Source organism: Scyliorhinus torazame, chromosome 2, assembly GCF_047496885.1.
Source record: "Scyliorhinus torazame isolate Kashiwa2021f chromosome 2, sScyTor2.1, whole genome shotgun sequence".
NCBI classification, from domain to species: Eukaryota; Metazoa; Chordata; class Chondrichthyes; order Carcharhiniformes; family Scyliorhinidae; genus Scyliorhinus; species Scyliorhinus torazame.
In genome coordinates, this window is record NC_092708.1 from 198558449 (window position 1) to 198575963 (window position 17515).

A 17515-nucleotide genomic window follows, 5' to 3' on the forward strand; every position below is an offset into this window, starting at 1 on the left:
TCCAAGTCTGGGATCCGACCCAACATATGCCGCATAAAATCCGCATCGTCCCAGTTCGGAGCATACACATTGACCAGTACCACCCTCTCTCCCTGCAACTTACCACTTACCATTATGTACCTACGGCCATTATCTGCCACAATGCTCGACGCCTCGAATGACACCTTCTTTCCCACCAAGATCGCCACCACTCGATTTTTGGCATCTTGCCCCGAAGGAAACACCTGACCTACCCACCCTTTCCTCAGTCTTTCCTGGTCTGCCACCTTCAGGTGTGTCTCCTGGAGCATAACCACATCCGCCTTGAGCCCCTTCAGGTGCGCGAACACACGGGCCCGCTTAACCGTCCCATTCAGTCCCCTTACATTCCAGGTTATCAGCCGGATCGGGGGGCTACCCGCCCCCCTCCCCCGCCACCTAGCCATGACCCCTCCTCGGCCAGCCACGAGCCCGCACCCCACACCCAGCCCATTCCCCACAGCGGCATACCCCCGACTTGACCCCCCCCACTCGCTCCAGCTCCTTCTTGGCCTTAGCAGCAGCAACTCGCTTCCCGCCAGCCCCCCTCCCCTCCCCGGCTAGGACCCATCCTAGGTGGTTTACTCCCCCCATTGCACTTCCGCAAGTCAGCTGACACCTGCTGACCCCAGCCACTCCGCCACCCCTTCGACTCCTCCCATTGTGTGGCACACCCTCCTCTCCTGCTCCCCATCCACAGGCTCTCCCCCTCCCCCCTCCATTCTAAGCGCGGGAAACGATCCTCGCTTCCCCGCCCCGGCCCTGTCCCCCCAGTCTTCGGCGCGGGAAAAAAGCCCACGCTCTCCACCTACCAGGCCCCGCCACCAACCAAAACAGTGCCCAACCCGCCCCATCCACCCTCCCCAACCCGAAAGAGAAAAACACAGAGAAAAAGAAACCCAAAACAATGCAAAGGCCCCCCCTCCGAACCAAAAATAGGCATAACAAATCCACCGCAGTCCCTAATCGCCCATCCCGACCCTCAGTCTGTGTCCAGCTTCTCGGCCTGAACAAAGGCCCACACCTCCTCCGGAGACTCAAAGTAATGGTGCCGGTCCTTGTTGGTAACCCAGAGTCGCGCCGGCTGCAACATGCCAAACTTCACCCCCTTGCTGTGCAGCACCGCCTTCGCTCGATTGTACCCGGCCCTCCTCTTCGCCACCTCCGCACTCCAGTCCTGGTATATTCAAACCTCTGCGTTCTCCCACCTGCTGCTCCTCTCCTTCTTGGCCCACCTGAGCACACACTCCCGATCGACGAACCGATGGAACCGCACAGCACCGCCCGCGGAGGCGCGTTAGCCTTGGGCCTCCTCGCCAACACTCTATGGGCCCCTTCCAGCTCCAGGGGCCCCTGGAAGGACCCCGCTCCCATCAGCGAGTTCAACATGGTGACCACATAGGCCCCCACGTCCGGCCCCTCCAGCCCCTCCGGGAGGCCCAGAATCCGCAGATTCTTCCGCCTCGACCGATTCTCCATCTCCTCGAACCGCTCCTGCCATTTCTTGTGGAGCGCCTCGTGCGCCTCCACCTTTACCGCCAGGCCTAAGATCTGTTGCTAACTTTGCCTTAGTTTAATTGCTCTGTTTTATCACCTTTGCTCTTGAGTTGCCAGGTATCTTTATGATACCGCCACGTGGTTCAATCCGAGTAATGATCAATAATCCAATACACCGATTAGTAAGATTTAAATCAAAGCACATTTATTATACACAGTAATCACTACTCATGCATTGATTCTACGCCTAAGCTACTTCTACAACTAACAGGCCGATACGAAACTTGGAACTGGCCCACCAGGTCAGGGAAACAAATGGCCTTTCGTTCGGGTTCTGAGCCTGCGGGATTCGAAGTTGGTACGGATTGATAGCTAGGAGCGCCTATCTCGTAGCAAGCGTTGAAGTAAGACTTACAGGTTCGATCGGCTGCTGAAGATTGACGAGAGCTGGAAGAGAGAGCGCCTTGAACTTGGGGCTCAATTCTTATAGTCCCTAGGGGCTTCCCGCCTTTCGGGGCGGACCCTGTACCTGGTTCCAAGTGATTGGACTTTGTCCCAATCGCTTGGTTCGATTTTCTCCAATGCTGGAGCGGTTCCCTGATCGATGGGCGGTCTTGAGGTGCTCGTTCACCTCCTTTTGTGTAGGCTCCTGCTGGCGCCGAAGAGTCTGGTTTTGCTTTGTGTGTCTAAATATTGCTTATTGTTCCCGGGGATTGCTCATTAGTATGCAGATGGCTGGTGTTTTGTTATGCTGATGGTTGCTGGTATCGATCTTCTCTGGCCTTTCCAGAGGTAAATGCACAGCCAACCTGCAGCTGCTCGTTTTTGTCCTGTTGGCTGACTTTCCCATCAGCCTTTGCCGTTCGCCATTTTAAATCGGGAGTTAGCCATTTTAAGTGGCTACAGATCTCGTCCTCATTGTTAGAGATCTTTTGTCGAGCCTCTCGGATCGCCACTCCCTGGGCCGTCTGTGTCTCCAGCAGCTTATAAATAGAAGCCTTCATCGGCTCTAGCAGGTCTGTTTTAATCTCTCTGAATACCCTCGCTGGATACCCTCCTGTTGCTCCTCCGCCCACTGCCTCCACGCTGCCTGGTCTCTGCCCGCCGCCATTTTGTCCTTCTTCCCTCCCTTCCTCTGGTCCACCACAACCTTTTTTGTCGCCCCGCTCCTAGTTAAAGCCATATACTGACGGGGAGCTATTATTAACTCCTTCCCACACCGGGAAACGTCGAAAAAGTGCCCTTGGGGGCCCTGAAAAGAGCCCAAAAGTCCGTTTTTGCGGGAACCGCCGAATGTGCGACTTAGCTCCGCATAGCCGCAACCGGAAGTCTCCATTTTGTATCTTCTGTAGTCCGTTCGGAACTCTACCTCTTCATGACCCATCACTGACTGAGATGTGATGCAACCGGCTAGAGTGTGGGATCAATAATGTCGCGATACAAAAATCATTGTTGGTAGGACCCACCCTAGATCTCAAAAGGGCTATAGAATTAGCACTATCCTTGGGAAATGCTGAGAAAGGGTTCCAAGAAGTCAAAGGGATGATGAATTGTAATGTTTTCAGGCTGGTGGGGAGGGGTGAAGATCCTCATACAGAAAAGCCATGATTCTCAGCGAAGGCTGTCTCGTGCCTCACCAACACCATTCAGCCAGAACATTCTGTCACCTCAAAAAATGGCCAAATAACCCTGGAAGTACCAGGGTAGCCTTCCCGGAAGATTTCAAGTGTCAGCCACAAGGCTGCTGCAAATGTGGCCAAAGGACACGATGCAGATAAGACTGCCAGATTCAGTGGTACGCTTGCCGCCCAGACCGGCAGTCGGCCGCGCCGGCCCCCATGAGGGAAGCAATGGACAATATGGAGCAGAGGCTAGAGGCCCAGGAGATGACGACAAGGGACCTTGAAAAAGCCGGCATGGACCGAGGGAACCAGAGCACGGCACTCGAGGCCGAGATAGTGAGCTGATCAAGACCCAGAAGGGGTTGAAAGATAAAGTCAACAACCAGAGAACCGATCTCACTGGCAGAATCTGAGAATCATGGGGCTGTCAGAAAGTGCGGAGGGAGAAACCCCACAGAATACGGAGCAGCAATGCTCGGGAAGGTAGTCGGCGAGGGGCTTCGCCAAGCCCCTGGAGGTAGATTGCGCCCACAGGTTGCTTCGGAAGCGGTCCAGGGCTGGGGAACAACTGCGGACGATTATCGTGAAGCTCCACAGGTACAGGACAAAGAGCAGATCCTGAGGTGGGCAAAGAGAGCGAGAGGGTTCAAGCGTGACGGACATTCCAGCCGCTTGCACCAGGACACTGGCACCGACCTGGTCAAGCTCCAGGAAGAATTTTAACAGTGCCAAATCTGTGCTGTACAAAGGTGGGGTGTAATCTGGCATGCTCCACCCTACCAAGCTATGGGTCACATACCAGGGTAAAGAACACGACCCGGAGGAGGCCAACAAGTTGGTCCAGATAGATGGTAATTGCCAGAACGTTGACTGCCGGAATTCGCAAGGGGCAGGGGCGACCACAGGCAGAGATGCTGAGAGAAGGGGGGAAGAGGGGAGAGAGTTGGCAGGGGTTAAATATCAGAATCCGACTGTTAGGGCAGCCACTACCCCACAAGCAGGCTGGTGTACGGATGTACATCGAAGGAAGAGGCCGCGCCTCGCCTCCTGCGAAGGAGGGAGCGCCTGGCAGATGAAAAGGGAAATACAGAACTTCAGGAGAAACAGAGGGCGAAAAGCGGAGGGTCGAAGGACATAGAGAAGGGGATTAAGCCAAGGGGAGAGGCGGGGAGGGGGGACTAGGAGGGTTAGGGGGACTAGGAGGCACAAGGGTAGGGGGAGAGAGAAACAGAGGGAGTGTAGGGGGAGGGTAGAGCGCTGATTGCAGCAGACAACACGTGGAGATGGCAAAAATGAGGAAGTAGTTACAGACATCTTGAATGGCCTGTGACCAAGGGCAAGATTGGCCTCACAGGAGAAAGGGGGGAGGGCAACGACCCCTCCCTTTCAGACAGTAACATGGAACATGTGGGGTGTTAGCAGGCCGGGGAAGAGATCTGGAATCCTCATCCATCTCAAGAGTCTGAGGGTGGACGTAGCCTTCATACAGGAGACACACCTAAGAGAGAAGAACTAATTGCGGGTAAGGAAGGTTTGGGTGGGACATGTTTTGACACCAGGACAAGGGGGGGTGGTGACCATACTAATCAACGGGACTGTTTCATTTATGGTGAGAAGCACAGTGACGGATTGTGGGGGGTGGGGGGGAACGAAACGTGATGGTCAGTGGAACCCTGGAAGGAGCCCCGATAGTCTTGGTAAATATATACACCCTGAACTGGGATGACGCTGAATTTGTCAAACAAACGATGGCCGAAATCCTGGACCTAGACACCCGGCGACTTATCATGGGTGGGGGAGGGGACTTTAACTGTGTACAGGACCCGACAATGGACAGATCCAACCCCAGAACAGGAACCATGCCAGGTATGGCACTAGAATTGAATCCAGTAAGAAGTCTTACAACACCAGGTTAAAGTCCAACAGGTTTGTTTCGATGTCACTAGCTTTCGGAGCGCTGCTCCTTCCTCAGGTGAATGAAGAGGTATGTTCCAGAAACACATATATAGACAAATTCAAAGATGCCAAACAATGCTTGGAATGCGACCATTAGCAGGTGATTAAATCTTTACAGATCCAGAGATGGGGTAACCCCAGGTTAAAGAGGTGTGAATTGTGTCAAGCCAAGACAATTGGTAGGATTTCGCAGGCCAGAGGGTGGGGGATGAATGTAATGTGACATGAATCCCAGGTCCTGGTTGAGACCGCACTCATGTGTGCGGAACTTGGCTATAAGCTTCTGCTCGGCCATTCTGCGTTGTTGCGCGACCTGAAGGCCGCCTTGGAGAACGCTTACCCGGAGATCAGAGGCTGAATGCCCTTGAATGCTGAAGTGTTCCCCGACTGGAAGGGAACATTCCTGCCTGGTGATTGTCGCATGATGTCCGTCCATTCATTGTCGCAGCGTCTGCATGGTCTTGCTAATGTACCACGCTTCGGGACATCCTTTCCTGCAGCGTATGAGGTAGACAACGTTGGCCGAGTCGCACGAGTATGTACCGCATACCTGGTGGGTTGTGTTCTCACGTGTAATGGTGGTATCCATGTCGATGATCTGGCACGTCTTGCAGAGATTGCCATGGCAGGGTTGTGTGTTGTCGTGGTCACTGTTCTGAAGGCTGGGTAGTTTGCTGCAAACAATGGTTTGTTTGAGGTTTGTTTGAGGCAACAACGCAGAATCGCCAAGCAGAAGCTTATAGCCAAGTTCCGCACACATGAGTGTCTGGCAGGATTCTTTCCCGGTCCTGGTTCCGGTGCATCTTTGCAATTATTGCTCTCGGCTGTTCCCCGGTTTTGGGATTTGGTCGGAGCGACTGTCGATTTTTGGTGGTTTGGGGAAGCTGTATATTCCCACCAGGTTACTCAGCATATAGGCCACATAGTCTGTGGGGTTCCTACCTTCGATCCACTCCGTTAGGCCCACAATTCACAGGTTTTGCCGTCTCCTGATCCTCAACTTTTGTCCTCAGGTTCTCTTGTGCCGTGCCACCTCCTTTTCTAGGGCGACGATCCGGTCGCTCTGGCCCGTTGCAGCCCTTTCCAGTTCTTTCATTGTTTCCTCCTGGGCCTCCAGTCATTTTGCAGCTTTGTCCAGGGCCACCTGCATGGTCGCCAGAGCTTCGGCCTCCACACCCTTCACCGCAGCTTGTACGTCAATTTTGTTTCTTCTCGGTGTTCCCTCAGCTCTCTTGAGAGGAACGTCCTCCATCCATCCCCTGGTCAGGGGGGGGGCTTCTGTTGCGGCGGGTCAGTTCCTCTTGCTCTGGCGAAGTCCGAGTTTCACTGCCTCGTTTGTCCAGGCTTTTTATACTCTTGGTCTCCACTCGTCCTTTGGACTGGCTGTTGTTTGGCATCTTTTCCTCCTTCTGTGCTGTGTTAGTGATGTGGGGATGATTTGTGTTTCTCGCGGCCGGTTTTCAAGCAGAAAGTGCCAATTCTACAGGTTTGTGGGAGGAGAGCCACCTGATGTGCGACTCCTCAGCATATCCCCGTCACCGGAAGTCCAACGTTGTGATATTAAATGCAAAATTCCAATAAAAGTATTTTATTAAGGGCAGCACGGTGGCACAGGAGCTAGCACTGCTGCCTCACCGCCGAGGTCCCAGGTTCGATCCCGGCTCTGGGTCACTGCCCGTGTGGAGTTTGCACATTCTCCCCGTGTCTGCGTGGGTTTCGCCCCCACAACCCAAAGATGTGCAGGGTAGGTGGATTGGCCCACTAAATTGCCCCTTAATTGGACAAAAAATTAATTGGGCACTCTAAATGTATTTTAAAATATATATTTTTTAAATGCCTACACGCCATTGAGAATAAAATTAAGGCCATCAAAGAGGCACCAACTCTGTGAAATATGACAGAATTAAAATCTTTCCTTGGCCTCGTAAACTACTGGGAAATCTATCCCAAACTTGGCCACTTTATTGTCACCCCCGCACACACTGTTAACCGAACAACAGAAGTGTTCGTGACAGGTGCCACAGGTTGAGGCCTTTGCACAGATGAAATAACGATTACTATCATCAAACATCCTGGCTAATTATGAATCCACGAGAGAGAGAACTGGCATTAACATGTGATTGTCTCCATATGGAGTAGTGACAGTCCTTTTTCATTGCTGGGACAATGGCGCAGAGAGACCTATAGCATATGCATCCAGAACCTTGGTGGATGTGGAAAGACAGTGTTCTCAGATCAAAGAAGAAGGATTGGCTGTTATTTTTGGGGTGAAGAAATTCCACCCATATGTCTACAGCCGATATTTCACAATTGTAACAGACCATAAACACCTGCCTTTTCAAAGAGGACAAAGCAAGTTCCACATCGTTGCGGATCTAATTTGGGCATTGCTGTTTAGCGGCCTACGAGTACTCTCTCGAGAACTGCGCAGGAACACACATTGCCATCGTGGATGCTCAGAGTCACTCCCGCTGCCCGCAAGCTTGGCCTCTCTGCTAGCATTGGAGGAAGTCATCACGACCTTGAATTTCATGGATATCCGCGAAGCAGATGAAGCATGATACAGTGCTGTTCGGCTGTGTTTAATGCAAATATGGGCAAAACTGCACCATATTATCCTCTTTTTACAAAAAATTCAAGTATCCAATTCTTTTTTTTTCCAATTAAGGGGCAATTTAGCGCAGCCAATGCACCTACCCTGTACATCTTTGAGTTGTGGGGTTGAGACCCGCACAGACACGGGGAGAATGTGCAAACTCCACACGGACAGTGACCCGGGGCTGGAATCGAACCGGGGTCCTCGGCGCCGTGGGGCAGCAGTGCTAACTTCTGAGCCACCTTGCCACTAGCACCATATGATCATCAGTGGCGGAATCCGAGGACATCCCACAGATGGCTGGAGTCCTTCCTTACTAAATGCCAAGAGCTGAGTGCAGAAGATGGCATCATCCTGTAGGGAACCAGAGTAACCATCCCCCCCATCTAGGTCGGCGCTCAATCACAATGGACACCCCTGGGTATCCAAGAGAAAATGCTCGTAAGGAGCTATGTCTGGTGGCCTGAGCTCGATACAGACATTGAGAATCTGCTGAAGCAGCGCTCCCTAGGAAAACCAGAAGCTCCCACACATGGGAATGGCCAGGGAGATCATGGGTACGGGTGCAGGTAAACTTTGCTGGCCAGTTTGGAAGATCAGTGTTCTTTATTATGGTGGACGCCCCTCTGAATGGTCAAAAGTACATTTGTCCTCCATGACTTCTCATGCAATAATAGAAAACTCTGGCAAAGTTTCTGTACCCAAGGCATACCAGAGGTCCTCACATTCAACAATTGTACTCCTTTTACTGGAAAATTTCAGGCATTTGTGAAGTCGCATGGCATTAAACACAGCCGAACGGCACTGTATCATCCATTGTCGAATGGGCATTTCAAACATTCAAAACCAGAATTTTCCCAGTTCCTCTTTGATTACCTAACCATGCCACACAGGACGACGGGAGTCACACCAGCAGAATTGTTAATGGGACGATTGCGGTGCTCAGCCTGCTGTTTCCTAACTGGGGGGGGGGGGGGGGGGTTGGAGTCAAGGCAGGAGACCCAAAAGGACCTTCAGAACAGGAGATGACTCGATGTGCGGTACTTTGGAGACTTCTCCCAATGGATCCAGGGGTCGTGCAGGAAAAGACTGGCTCAGTTTCTTACAAAGCCAAAGTCCAGGAGAAGGTCGTGAAAAAAGACCTGGACCAACTGAGAATCAGGGAACCCACTCCAGCGGAGATGATTTCAGCAGAGACGACATCCTAGACATCTGTTGTGACTACCTCCGGCTAGGGGACTCAGCCTATGAGGGACCCGAGAGTTGTTCACCTCGCCAGTGAAGATTTGGAGTATGAAATGGAGGCTGAGGAGATTGGTCCTCCAATGGAGGTCAGCACCAAAGACTAGCCTCGGTCTGTGGCCCTTCATGTTTCAACAAGGAAGCAATGATCCCATGTCCGCTTTTGGCTCCATCTACCACCGACTCGAGGCCTTGTCATGTGGCGAAAGAGGCCTCATTGCCAGTAGAGTGAGGGGATGATTCGGACTTGAGGCAGGAGGGATGTGATGACCATCATGAGGACCTTGGGGGACCGTAGATTGATCTCCCTGTGGACTTCATAGAATACTAGTCTCTGGGGTGAGTGGGTGGAGTCCCGCCCAGCTGGTGCTTGGTAGTGGGTCCTATGTAGCTCCCAGATCCGGACCGGCGATTCTCTTTCATCCTGGGCTAAGACGTTTGTTTTGTGTGCCGCGGCTTTATTTTCAGTTTAAAATAAACCAGTTCAGTCTTTCATTCCATACCTCCTAGAATTATCACATGCACTCATCCAGGCAAGTGGAGAATATTCCATCGCACTCCTGACTTGTACCTTGTAGATGGTGGATAGGCTTTGGGGAGTCAGCAAGTGAGATGACTTACTCACCACAGGATTATAAGCCTTTCACTTGCTTTTTTAGCCACAGTATTACCATGTCTTGTCCAGTTCAGTTTCTGGTCAATGGTAACCCCCAGAATGTTGATATTGGGGGATTCAATGATGGTGATGCCACTGAATGTCAAGGGGTGATGCTTAAATTCTCTTTTGTTGGAGACGGTAGCATAGTGGTTAGCACTGTTGCTTCACAGTGCCAGGGTCCCAAGTTGGATTCCTGGCTTGGGTCACTGTATGTCTGTGCGGAGTCTGCACGTTCTCCCTGTGTCTGCGTGGGTTTCCTCTGGGTGCTCCGATTTCCTCCCACAAGTCCCGAAAGACATGCAGTTAGATATTTTGGATATTCTGAATTCTCGCTCTGTGTACCCGAACAGGCGCCAGGGTGTGGTGACTAGAGGCTTTTCACAGTAACTCCATTGCAGTGTTAATGTAAGCCGAATTGTGACAATAAAGATTATTCTTATTATTAACTAGCAAGGGACACAGCACTAATCCCTACGGTCCACCACTTGACACACACTGGTCAAATTACCCACTACCTCCTACCACAAAAATAATTTTGGATCTAATTTGCCAAGTTGCCCTGGAACCCATGGGCTCTTACCTTCTTGAACAGTTTCCTGTGTGGAACCTTGTCAAAAGCCTTACAGAAGTCCATGTAGACTACATCAACTGCACTCCCTCATTTACATAACTAGTCACCTTCTCAAAAAATTCAATTAAATTATTGGACATGATCTCTTCCTGACAAAGTCATGCCGAATATCCTTGATTAAACCTTGCACTCCAAATGGAGATTAATTGTATCCCTCGTTTTTTTCCAGTTGTTTCCCTACCACTCATGTTAGACTCACTGGCCTATAATTATTTGTTTTTCCCTACTTGCCTTCTTGAATAATGGTACCACAGTATTCTCAGTCTGACACTTCTTCTATGGTCAGAGAGGATTTAAAAATTAGCGTCAGAGTCCCTGCAGTCTCCTCCCTTGCCTCACACTGCAGCCTACTATACATCACATCTGGGCCTGAGAATTTATCCACTTTCAAACTCTCTAAAATCACTAAGCTCCTCTCTCAATGCTAATCTGTTCAGTTATATCACAGTTCCCTCCATGCTTTTTATATCTAGGTTATCCTTCTCCACAGTGAACACCTCACCTCCATCTTTCAACTCCACACACAGGTTGTCACTTTGGTCCCTATTGGACCCTACTCTTCCCTGGTTTCCTTTTTGCTCTTAATATAGTTATAAAACACCTTTGGATTTTCCTTTATTTTGTCTGCCAGTGTTTTTTCATGCCCCCTCTTTGCTCTCCTAATTTTTTTTAAGTACCACCTTGCAGTTTCTATACTCCTCCAGGGCATCCATTGTTTTGAGCCCCCCGAATCTGCCATAACCCTCCCTTTTTTTCCCTTATCCAATGCTGTATGTCCCTTGACATCCCTGCCAGATTCACCAGAGGGCGCAGTTATTTTTTAAAAATTCATTCACGGGATATGGGTGTCGCTGGCTGGGTTACTGCCCATCCCTAAATGCCCCTTGACCTGAGTGTTTTGTTCGGCCATTTCAGAGGGCAGTTAAGAGTCAACCACATTGCTGTGCGTCTGGAGACACATATAGGCCACTCCAGGTGAGGACGGCAGACTCCTCCCGTAAAGAACGTTCCAGGTGGGTTTTTGCAACAATCAACAATGAATTCATGGGAATCATTAAACGTTTAATTCCAAATTTTTATTGAACTCAAATTCCACGATCTGCCGTGCTGGGATTTGAACCTGGGTCCCCAGAGCATTATCCTGAGTCTCTGGATGACTAGTCCAGTGACAGTAACGCTCCGCTACCTCCTTCCCACATGCTACTTCTGCTGTAGGCGACTGAACTTGGGGGCTCAGGATTCCAAAGAAGGCTGATCAACCAGGAAATGCTAGGTGCACCTGGCAGTGAGCGTATAAATAAATAAATAAATAAACAATATTTATTATTGCCACAAGAAGATTTACATTAACACTGCAATGAAGTTACTCTGAAAATCCCCTAGTCGCCACACGCGGGAGTCTGTTCAGGACTTGTGGGAGGAAACTGGAGCACCCGGAGGAAACCCACGCAGATACGGGGAGAATGTGCAGATTCCGCACAGACAGTGACCCAAGCGGGAATTGAACCTGAGACCCTGGAGCTGTGAAGCAACAGTGCTAATCACTGTGCTATCATGGCACCCTATGATGTTAGCACTGCTGCCTCACAGCGCCAGAAGCGCAAGTTGGTTTGCGGCCTTGGGTTACTGTCTGTGTGGTGTTTGCAATTTCTCTTTGTGTCTGCGTGGGTTTCCTCCGGGTGCTCTGGTTTCCTCCCACAGTCCAACAATGTGCACACTAGGTGGACTGGCCATGCTAAAGTGCCCCTTAGTGTCCAAAGATGTGCAGGTTAGGTTAAGGGATTACAGGGATATGGGGGGGGGGGGGGGGGCCTAGGTAGGGTACTCTTTCAGAGGATCCATGCAGAGTCAATGGTGTCATGATATGCAGACACACACATAATGATATACAGACAAGCAGCTAATGGACACAGAGAACAGGACATGACCAATAAGCAGGCAGGACACTCAAGGGTGGGATCTGACTCTAAAAGACACAAGGCACTCACACTCCGCCTCTTTCCACTGATGAACATCTAGAGAGTCAGTCAAGGGTGTTGTTACAATCTCACACCCCCACCACGTGGCTAAGAGCTAGTTTGGTTCAGTCAGACAGAGTAACCACACTTAATTTAGCAGAGAGTCGAACTCACAGAGAACTGTGCTAACTGTGCTACTAGTTCAATAAACCTGATTGAACTAACTTCAAGGTCTGGAGTATCTTTCTGATCTAAGCTGCATCCAGTTGCAGCCAGTGTTAAACCAGTGTACCTAACACAACATGATACCAGGAGATTACTAATTTAAGGTGGCTTACCTCAGTCCATTCCGTGACGACCAGCAATTGTATCCCGGCACCATGGAGAAGATTCAGGCTCCTCACCAGCTCAGGACCTCTGGCAATTTCAGTGCCAACTGGCGGATATTCAAGTAAATGTTTCTGCTGTACATCGAAGCCTCAGACCTCGAGAGTGCGTCTGATGCAAGAAAGATCGCGCTTCTCCTCTCAACAGCGGGTGATCAAGCCATCGAACTCTTCAACTCGTTTAACTTCAGCGAAGGCCAGGACAAGACAAAGTTTCAGACCATCCTGGACAAGTTCGATAGTCACTGTGAAGTGGACACCAATGAAATCTTTGGGCACTACATATTCAAACAACGTCTTCAAAGTAAAGATGAATCTTTCAATGCCTTCTTAACTAGCCTCCGCTTGCTAGCGCTGTCCTGCAACTTTGGTGATATTGCTGACTCCATGATCAGAGACCAAATCATGTTTGGAGTTCACTCTGATCCTGAGAGAGCAGCTCTTAAAAATCAAGCATATGACCCTGCCAGTCGCGATTGAAACATGTACAGTGCATGAGCACGCAAAAAATCGGTATTCCCAATACAAATCGGCTGAAAATGAGAGACTTGCCTTCCACGAGGCAGTGAGTGTGCAGGCCATCTCCCGATGCAGCACCACAGCATTGAAGACAGCGGCCATTTTGCGCGCTTTTCCCAGAGCCCCACGCATGCGCGATGCGAACGTGATAACGAACCGGGCGACACCCACACTGCGCATGTGCGACGACGTACACCGCGTCACGACGCCGACGTCATGACGTGCCCGAAATGTGGCAACGCCCATTTAAAGGGACACTACCCTGCAAGAGACAGGCGATGTTTAAACTGCGGGAAGCCTGGACACTGTGCAGCCTTGTGCAGGTCTGCACCACCAGTCAGAGGCCAGTGCTCCCAATTCCGACGACAGCGCGTCCAGAATGTGCAATGACGATTACAGGATTCTGATCCTGGCAGTACAACGGATCCAGATGACGAATGCCTGGAGTCCGCCTACCGAGTGGACATCATTACCACACGTGAACATGCCACACCTAACTCATCTCGCATTCAGTCCATCCTCGCTGTGGATTCGGTGGACGAATGGCGTGCGGTGATGCAGGTCAACCGCTGCTCCATCCAGTTCAAACTGGACACAGGTGCTTCTGCCAACCTCCTCTCACAGGCAGACTTCAAACGCATCAAGAAGCCCCCCAAGGTCCTTCCAGCAGCCTGCCAGCTCCTGGACTATAACAGCAATGCCATCACGGCACTGGGATCCTGCCATCTACTCATCTCCAACCGGAGTACCCATGCACGGCTATGGTTTGAAATTGTCAAGCCGGACAGGGCATCCCTACTGGGCGCGCATGCCTGCAAAAAGCTAAACCTGGTGCAGCGGGTTTATTCAACGACATCCTCCAACGTGGATCTTCAAGCTGGCATTGAAGACATCCTCACTCAGTATCCAGATGCGTTTGATGGGATAGGCACTTTGCCATATCGGTACAAGGTCCTACTGCGACCTGATGCCAAGCCAGTGGTCCATGCACCACGCCGGGTCCTGGCTCCGCTGAAGGAGCGCCCGAAGGAACAGCTCAAGGAGCTGCAGCAGCAGGGGATCATTTCCAGGGTAACCGAACCAACTGACTGGGTCAGCTTGATGGTGTGTGTTAAAAAATCCTCTGGAGACCTGCGCATCTGCGTTGATCACAAGGATCTCAACCAGAATTTAAAGCGTGAACACTACCCCATCCCGAAGCAGGAGGAACTCACCAGTGAGATGGCACATGCACGGTTTTTCACGAAGTTAGATGCGTCACATGGATTCTGGCAAATCCAGCTGGATGAGTCAGCAGAAGGCTCTGCACCTTCAACACACCGTTTGGCAGGTACTGCTATAACTGTATGCCGTTCGGCATCGTCTCGGCATCGGAGATATTTCATCGCATCATGGAGCAGATGATGGAGGGCATCGAAGGGGTTCGTGTGTACATGGACGACGTCATCATATGGTCCACGACCCCTGAGGAGCATGTTTCCCGTCTCCAGCAGGTATTCCGCCGTGTTCACGCCAATGGTCTGATGCTGAACAGGGCCAAATGTTGCTTTGGCATGACGACACTCAAGTTCCTAGAAGACCAGATCTCTCAGCAGGGCGTGTGCCCCGACACAGACAAGGTCAAGGCCATCGCAGCCATGAAGTTCCCGGAAGACAAGAAGGCGGTATTGCGCTTCATGGGCATGGTCAATTTTCTGGGCAAGTTCATCCCAAACATGGCCTCACACACCAAGGCCCTACGAAACCTAGTGAAGAAGTCCACTGCCTTCGAGTGGAAGGCGGCCCATCAGGCAGAGTGGTTGGAGCTGAAAGCCAAGCTCACCACTGCACCCGTATTGGCATTTTTTGACCCAGACAGGGAAACAAAAATCTCGACAGATGCGAGCCAGGATGGCATCGGTGCGGTCCTGCTGCAACACAATGACACTTCATCCTGGGCACCGGTTGCCTACGCATCGAGGGCAATGACGCCCACCGAACAAAGGTATACACAAAGGTATCGAGAAGGAATGCCTCGGCCTCCTCACTGGCATTCTCAAGTTTCACAACTATGTCTACGGCCTGCCGACATTCACAGTCGAGACGGATCACAGGCCCCTGGTCCACATTATCCACAAGGACCTTAATGACCTGACGCCTCGGTTGTAGCGCATCCACCTCAAACTCAGAAGGTACGACTTTGACCCGGTCTACACGCCTGGCAAGGAACTCATCATTGCTGATACACTGTCCCGCTCCATCACCGTGCCTAGTGAACCACTGAACGTCATCCGGCAAATTGAGTCACAGGTGCAGCTGTGTGCTAGCACCCTCCCTGCATCTGATGAGAAGGTGATTCGTATCCGTGAGGAGACAGCCAAAGCCCCTCTCTTGCAGCGTGTTATGCAACACCTAGCCAATGGCTGGCAAAAAGGATGTAAAGGATGACCTGACGGTGGTTGATAGTATCCTCCTCAAACTGGGCCGGATTGTAATTCCGCACAGTCTCCAGAGCTGGGTGCTCCGTCAAATCCATTAGGGCCACCTGGGTGTGGAAAAGTGCAGATGCAGAGCCAGGCAGGCTGTCTACTGGCCCGGAATCAGCCAGGATATCGCGAACATGGTCCTTAACTGTGCGACCTGTCAACGCTTCCAGCCAGCGCAGAGTAAGGAGACACTTCAGCAGCATGAAATCGAAACCTCTCCGTGGTCCAAGGTTGGCATCGACCTCTTTCATGCAAATGGACGTGATTACGTGTTAATCATTGATTACTTTTCCAATTACCCTGAAGTCGTGAAGCTCTCAGACCTCACATCTCGGACCCTCATCAAGGCCTGTAAGGAGACGTTCTCCAGGCATGGTATCCCACTCACTGTCATGAGTGACAATGGCCCGTGCTTCAACAGCCATGAATGGTCTGTTTGCCCAGTCGTATCAGTTCAAACACGTCACTTCCAGCCCACACTATCCGCAGTCCAATGGAAAAGTTGAGAAAGGGGTGCACATAGTGAAGCAGCTCATCTGCAAGACCGCGGATTCTGCTTCTGACATTTGTGCTGCTTGCATACAGGGCGACCCCACTGTCCACTGGCATGTCTCCGGCTCAACTCCTGATGAATAGGGACCTGCGAACGACACTTCCAGCCATACACTTGCCCAACCTGGATCACCTCCCAGAAGGTGCAGCAACTCCGAGACCGGCAAAAACAGGGTTACGATGCTCATGCCACCGATTTGCCCGTGTTATCCCCGTTAGACACTGTTCGGGTCAAGATCCCTGATGGAGGGTGGTCAGCTCCAGCTGTCGTTGTTCGACAGGCTGCCCCCCGCTCGTATGTTATGTGTCTGGCTGATTCTTCTGGTGTGCGACGAAACAGACGGACACTGCGCAAAGTTGCCTGCCTGCAACCACATTCTTCTCCGTTTCCTTCTGTTGTTTTGCCACCTCCTGATACCTCCACTCACGAGGCCACCAGTCAGGCTTCAATCCCGCCCATCAAGGCGCTGTCGTCCCCACCACCACCTTTCCGGCGGTCGACCAGGATCAGACGCAAGCCACAGAGTCTGGACTTATGAACATTTGTTCTGTTTGCTTTGTTCTGTGTTCTCGCATTAGACAACTGTTTTCACATGTACATATGTTCACATCCACTGCATGTATATATGTTAATATTGGCCTATTCTTGTAAATACGTTCACATATGTCATTCAAACATTAAAAAAGGGGGCGATGTCATGATATGCAGACACACACATAATGATATACAGACAAGCAGCTAATAACACAGAGAACAGGACATGACCAATAAGCAGGCAGGACACTCAGGGGTGGGATCTGACTCTAAAAGACATGAGGCACTCACACGCCGCCTCTTTCCACTGATGAACATCTGGAGAGTCAGTCAAGGGTGTTGTTACAAACTCACACCTCCACCACGTGGCTAAGAGCTAGTCTGGTTCAGTCAGACAGAGTAACCACACTTAATTTAGCAGGGAGTCGAACTCACAGAGAACTGTGCTAACTGTGCTATTAGTTCAATAAACCTGATTGAACTAACTTCAAGGTCTGGAGTATCTTTCTGATCTAAGCTGCATCCAGTTGCAGCCAGTGTTAGGCCAGTGCACCTGACACAACAGATGGGCCGAATGACCTCCTTCTGCACTGCAGGCATTCTATTCTATGTCGCAGAACATGAAAGAGCCCAGCTCCATCTTTTCCCAGCACTTCACTCGGAGCTTGAAGACCAATCTGTCTAATATGCACCAAGCAATTAGTTCCCGTAACAACACAGCAGGGAAATCTGGCAAAGTGGGGATTGGGGCAGTGACCCAGGCACATGGAGGATGAAAGGCGGTCGGTAGAATCTAAGGGTGTGGAACAGAAACCACGCTGGAGTTCATTCTGTTCTTTTTAGATGTTCCCCAACAAAATGTTTAGTCTGTAAAATGAGT

At 51.0% G+C, this 17515-nt stretch overlaps 1 protein-coding gene across 4 annotated transcripts in view; it reads left to right on the forward strand.

The window, feature by feature from the left end:
* LOC140394997 (uncharacterized) overlaps window positions 1-17515 on the forward strand; it is a 403426-nt gene that overhangs the window by 367753 nt on the left and 18158 nt on the right. The gene's annotated exons all lie outside the window — the stretch shown is intronic.